This window comes from Megascapheus bottae, chromosome 1 (assembly GCF_031878675.1).
Source record: "Megascapheus bottae isolate mThoBot1 chromosome 1, mThoBot2.hap1, whole genome shotgun sequence".
Classification (NCBI taxonomy): Eukaryota; Metazoa; Chordata; class Mammalia; order Rodentia; family Geomyidae; genus Megascapheus; species Megascapheus bottae.
Genome location: NC_143509.1, coordinates 55,268,812 through 55,275,104, shown reverse-complemented (window position 1 = coordinate 55,275,104; position 6,293 = coordinate 55,268,812). Strand labels below are relative to the sequence as shown.

General features: G+C 46.5%; 1 long non-coding RNA gene across 2 annotated transcripts; it reads left to right on the top strand.

Annotated features, from left to right (window-relative positions):
* Positions 1–515: 515 nt before the first annotated feature.
* LOC150069219 (uncharacterized) lies at positions 516–5,137 on the top strand. Of its 2 annotated transcripts, none has more exons than XR_016537615.1 (3): positions 516–583; positions 3,023–3,184; positions 4,887–5,137. It is a non-coding gene; the product is annotated as an uncharacterized LOC150069219 (long non-coding RNA). The 2 variants fall into 2 exon arrangements; XR_016537616.1 differs by lacking the exon at positions 516–583 and adding an exon at positions 643–728.
* Positions 5,138–6,293: the final 1,156 nt, after the last annotated feature.

Here is a 6,293-nt window from a genome sequence, read left to right as displayed (position 1 = left end):
GAAGCATTAATGACGAACACAAACTGAACCCAGTCATCTTTACAAAGCATGCCTATGGATTTACTGATTTCATCCTTATAACAAGATGAAGTCATCAGAATTGATTTTTTGTTTTGGTTTGGTGCCGGTCCTGAGGCTCGAACGCAGGGCTTAGGCACTGACCATGAGCTTCTTTTGCTCAAGACTAGCACTCTACCACTTGAGTTGCAGCTTCCATTTTTTGGCATTTTGGTGATTAACTGGAGATAAGAGTCTCAGACTTTCCTCCTGAGGCTGGCTTCAAACCACAATCCTCAGATCTCAGCCTCCTGAGCAGTGAGGGCTACAGGAATGAGCCACTGGCACTCTGCTTAACAGAACTGGTTTTTATCATCTCCACTTTACAGATAGGGGAGCAGGTAAGTGCACAGGATTTGCCTGAGGTCACTGTTAGCTCATGATGTCATAACTGCAATCACTTGTTATGTCTATGAATGCCTCCACAGTCACAATTATATTCGTCCTGCTTCAAAAACCTTAAGAAGAGAGACACTATTATTTCCATTTTGAGCTTGCTTCATGCCACCAATCTAGAAAGTAACAGGTAAGACCAAAGGTGTTCTGACCCTCAGAGCTTCTGAGCTCCCTCTGCCCAGACTCTACAGTAGCTACCTCCAGCAGCAGTCCAAGACCAGAGGGTAGCTAGGCATAAATAATACCTACAAAACCACAAGAATTGTCCTTCCCAAGTGAGTGCAGTCCTCTTTAAAGAGCTTTTATTAGAAAATGCTTATTCCAATGATCCCATCATGGCTCATAGTTTTAAATTTTACTGATTTTCAATAGAACATCCAAAAGATTCTCTTCACTCCTGAATAATGACAGCAGTTTACTCCCTTGATAATGGAATTAGATCATTTATGGGAGGAGCGGTGGGGGACAAAGACTCAGACTGAAGAGTGATGCAGAAGATGGAGAGAAACAACCCATTTTCTATACAGGAGTGGTCCACTGTAAACAGCCAGTGAGTGATTTGTGGGCCCCAACACACTCTGATTCCTTCAAACACTACTGAAGTACCAGCCGTTCACGCCTTACTCCTACCCATTCTGGAGGCTGAGATCCAGAGGATTGGGGCCAAAGCCATCCTATGCAAAAACGGTTGCAAGACTCCATTTCCAAAACAGCCGGCCTAAAGCCAGACTAGAGTCATAGCTCAAGTGGTAGAGCACTAGCCAATCAAACCAAGCAAGGGGAAGCCCTCAATTGAACCCCCAAAATCAGTCAAGAAAGAGAAAGAGGGGTAGGGTAGGATAGGGTAAGGATATGGATGGAAGGCTGCAATGCAACCATGGTCCCTGAAATGGACTTGAGCTCTCTGTTTTCAGAACTAAGTCTCTAGCTGGGTGGGGTGAGGGTGGGGTGGTGACTCCAGAGGCAGAGCAACAAGGTCCTCTGTTTGCCATACTTGGCAAACAAAGAAAATTAAAAAAAAAAAAAATATGTTCCCATTCCAATAAATTGCCTGGAGGGCAAATGAGGTGTGTGTGTTTGTGTGTGTGTGTATGTGTGTGTGTGTATGCTCGCGTGCACACGTGTGTGCGTGCGTTTACAATCCCTCAGGAATTAGTGAGAACCCAGTGGCACAGAATGGCTAAATAACTTACCAAAGGCCTACCGCTGGTGGAAGGCAACGTTGGGAGTTGAACTGAAGCCATATGATGTCCCCCTCCCTGCCAGCCCAGGGACTGTGACTACAAAGCCAACAGGGCTCTCAGTCACACTCTAGCAAAAGGTAATTTCCCCACCCCACGAAATCGCAGCACACAACAGCGACAAATGTCATGTGTTCCCAGGGTCATAAGCCTCGTGTTATTTAGGGTCTCTTAGGAGACCAGAGCCTTTCTAGTGCCCAGCCTTCCAGCAACCTAGGAACTAGAAACACAGGATCTGCTAGCATTTGACCCTTTATGTCAGAGAAGTTCAAATAACTCAGTTAAATATAAAGCAAAACGATGCATCCATTTTTAGCAGTTTTGATAGGTTTGGCAGATGTCTTCCAGCCCCTTTATGGGATCTAATAACCACAGTACTGAGACATGTGCAGCTTGGGGCCTGCTGCAGTATCCATCGCTTCTCATGTCCCTCCATGAGCTGGCTCCCCTGGATAAGCCAGCTTGTCCTGTGTCATGACATTTATTCTGCTACCCTCTAGAAGGACCTCTCTGCCATAGTCCTCTAAGACAAAATAAATATGCATGCTGAATATGCATATATATATATGTTGGATACAAGTGACATAGGCCTATAATTCCAGCACGTGGGAGGCTGAGGCAGGAAGATGGTAAATTCAAGGACCAACTAGGTTTCCTGCTTCAAAAAGGAAACAAAAACTGGCATAGATTCTTGCTATTTATGAGAAGCAGAACAAATGGGGAGCAGAAGGTCCAGACAGGTGACTGGCAGTGCTAGGCCTCCCAGACCTGTATTCCAATGAGGGGCGGAGGGAAGCCTTATTATGAATAGACTACTAAGTTCTTGGGGGCTTTGAAGCCTGACAGTGAGGTGACCTTAATTACATCTTAAGGAGATCACTCTGGAAAACAGAGAGAACAAAAGTGGGTGAGAGGACAGAAAGAAACAGTGCAGGATTGTGGGTATTTTGTATTCAAAATAAAAAGAATCTCCATCCACCCAAAGATTTAGAGGAGGAGGAAAGGAGCTGATGGGGGTGGGGGGCTGGGATCCTGGCTGAGTGGGTGGTGCTGCCAGTTCCTGACCTGGGAAGAGCTGGGAACTGATCCAGCTGGGGACAGGGATGGGGGTAGGAATGAGGGATGTTGGTTCTCTGGCTTCCTTTCTTCCTCCCAATGTTAAACTTTGCCACAAGGAGGCCAATATCTGCTGTGTTTCACTCTGCAGACAGATCCCACCCTGCCCTCTAGAGCGTCCTGCTAAACAGCTCAGCATCACATCAAGCCGCCTTTCCTAGGGCCTTATTCTTCCTCACCTCCCTGCTCCTTTTTGTTTCTTATTGAGACAGGATTTCCTTATGCAGCCCAGACTGGCCTCAAACTTAGCAATGCTCCTGCTTCAGCCTCCTGAATAGCTGGGATGACAGGAAGAACCAACACATCCAGCTTCCCTGCGCCTTGGAACTGGGCAAGGACAAATCCAGGCAGGAAGCATTCATTTACTTCCGTAGGTAAATTAAAACTGTGAGCTGTATTCAAATGCTACCGAACTGCCCAGGTCCCATGTGACCAAGCACAGCCCCAGGTCCCATGTGACCAAGCACAGCCTCTTGCTCTCATCATCGACACTGGATGTCCAGTATCCACGTAGAACTTGTTCCCTCCCCTCCATGGCTTTTTTTTATCCGCCACCGCATCTGTCCAGGTTGAACCTGGTGCAGATGTCTCAGTTATCAGAGACCCAGTTCCACATTCCCAATGGTCACAGAATTGCTCTACAGGGCCTGCTGCAGACTTAACAATGAAACGCTAAGGCAGAAGCTGCCTTCCTAGCAGGGGCCAATTCTCAACATGTCCCCTCCCCAGCGCCCCTTAGGTGGTTCTTCTAGGTCCTCCTGCCCAGCAAGCATCTCTCTCTTTCAATGTCCACCATTCCGTTATTGACTGTGCCTGTTTTGTCTTTTTCCATCCAACTAGTTGGAATCTGCTAATGCCAATAGCCTCCCCACATCCTGGTCAACAGGCCCAAGCTAAGTGGACTCCATCCTTCCCCACCTGCTAGTGCTCTCCTGCTCTCTAACCCTACTCTCCAGTGCTCCCTGTAGTCTCCCCTCTGATGCTGCAGGCAGCTATCCACACCATTCCCCATGGTCTCCTGGTGACTTCTCTGGTTATGAATCAGCAATGCATCCTTACTCCCCTGTGTACACTGTTGATGCTTGGGTTTCAACAAGATGCTCCCTGGGGCATCATGAAGATGCCTATAACCTACAGTATCACCTGGCACACACACCACAGAGAACGGCCGTAGTAAATATTTCCTGGTTTATAAACCAAATGGGATTCTGATAGAGATGTTCCAATAAAAGGGGGGAGGGGTGAATACGTGGCAGAAGCATCTTTGTTTCTACTTTTTTTTTTTTTTTTGCCAGTCCTGGGCTTGAGCTCAGGGACTGAGCACTGTCCTTGGACTTTCTCAAGGCTAGAGCTCTACCACTTGAGCCTCAGCACCACTTCCAGCTTTTTTCTATGTATGTGGCACCAAGGAATCGAATCCGGGTCTTCGTGAATGCTAGGCAAGCACTTTTAACCACTAGGCCAAACTCCTGGCCCCTGTTTCTACTTTTTTGAAAGATGAGCACGAGTGGGTACAAGAAGGCACAGATATTACAAGATTTTAGAGTACCTGAAGTTAACCTTTCCTCCCACTGAATAGGCATTCATAAGAACTAACAATGGCTCATTATGTCAACCACTGCTCTTCATTCCCAGGAGAAACCAGTAAAAACTCAACAATTCTTTTCACATACTCAGAAGAATCATGGTTTGAGGTCAGCCAAGTTAAAAAGAAAAAAAAAAGGCCCCTCTTTAGAAACAAGTAGAATATGGCAGTATACACTATAGCCTTAGCTACTCAGGAAGCATAAGTAGGAGGGTCCAAATTTGAGGCAAAAACATGATGCTCTATCCAAAAACATATCTAAAGCAAAAAGAGCTAGGGGCATGGTTCAAGTGATGGAGCAACTGCCTAACACCCATAAGGCCTTTAGGATGACAACAGACAAGGATACCTCTGGGGGGGAAAAAAAACCCTTTGGTGTGCTATGGTGTGGGGTATAGTGAGAACCTACGTCATAGTATCCACATGAAACACTACCTTATACCTTATGCATTTGAAAGACTTGAGATGTTTTCTCTCATCTTTCTTCCCAGTTGCCACTGCCATCTTCCAATTTTGGTCTCCAATATCTACAGAAAAGGCAAAAGCAAAGGACTGCAGAAGGGGGAAAGAATGATTCTAAATTGCAGAATGTGCTGAAGACTTAAAATATCTGTGACCCCATTGTACAGATGAGAAAACCAAGACTTTATGCTTTTGTTCAATGAGCAAATGGATTTGGCTATCCCTCTTGTATTTCCCATGTAACCACCATGCCATTCTGTAAAAGGAGATCATTACCCTTTCGAGGCTCTTGTCAGTGGGGAGAAATGGAGTAATAAGCATGCAAAGTGGAGAGCCATATAAAGCCACTCAAAGGCCAGGGGCTCAAAAGAGGGAGTAAAATTAGCCTCCTTCCCAGTTGCCTCTCCAGGAGTTTTTTTTTTTTTTTTGACAAAGACATTTGCTCCAGAGACAGCTCAAACCTCCTGGTCAATGACATGGGCTCCAGAGACAGAGGGAAGTCGCTGAAGAAGGCAGCAAGATTAGCTAAGGAAACTGCAGCTCCATCTGCTCTTTGCTTTCTTTCTGAGCAGGACTTAGCATTAACTCCAGGACGAGTTGCCAGCCAGCTGGCAAGGCCACTGCAAGGCAAAGGGATCACCTGGCGGGCAAAGCTTACTAGAGACAGTAACTGCTCAGCTGGCATCAAGCAATGTCCAACCTCCCTGTGCTCCCAACACTCAAGCTCCTGGGCAGAAAATCTCAGCTCAGCATTCACATACAAGCCAAGGGAAGCAATAAACGGGTTCTTGCAAGTTTAAGAGGATGTGGCTTTTAAACACACAAGTCCTTCCCCACCACCCTCCTTCCATGTGGGGCACTCTACAGCAAAGCAAGCAGGCTTCCAGGGAACTCTCACCCCCAGGACCGAAACCACATTCCTGGGGAATGCCACTCCCTGAGGGGCTACTTCTGGCTCAAGGCAGTCATCAGTGCACCTTGTAGTGGTGCTCATGGAAGCCAAGCTGAATGACGAAATTGGACCACAAGTTAGAGCAGTTCAGGCGACAGCTATTTAACAGCTCAGAAGGGGCTGGTTCAAAGCGCTTCCTTTACTCTAGGGAGCCACATTTTTCTAAGATTATTATTCCTTGGACTGGCTGTTGGGCTCCTCAGCGTCATTTCCCCTTTGGGTGGGAAAGCTCTTTTTTTTTTTTTTTAAGGATTTTTATTATGATTTCAGCCTTTTCCCACCCACCCTCCTAACCTCCCTTTCTGCCAATCTCATAATGAAGATCCAGTCTATGGATGGAAAACGCAAACCTATCAAGTAAGTCTCCAGGTTAGTACTGTGGCTTTGAGGCCTGGAGTGGTAGGAAATGTGCACAAAGAGGAAAATCTCTAGGTCTCAGCCTCCTGTCACCACTGGCTAAACAGCAGCAAAGATCGATCGACAG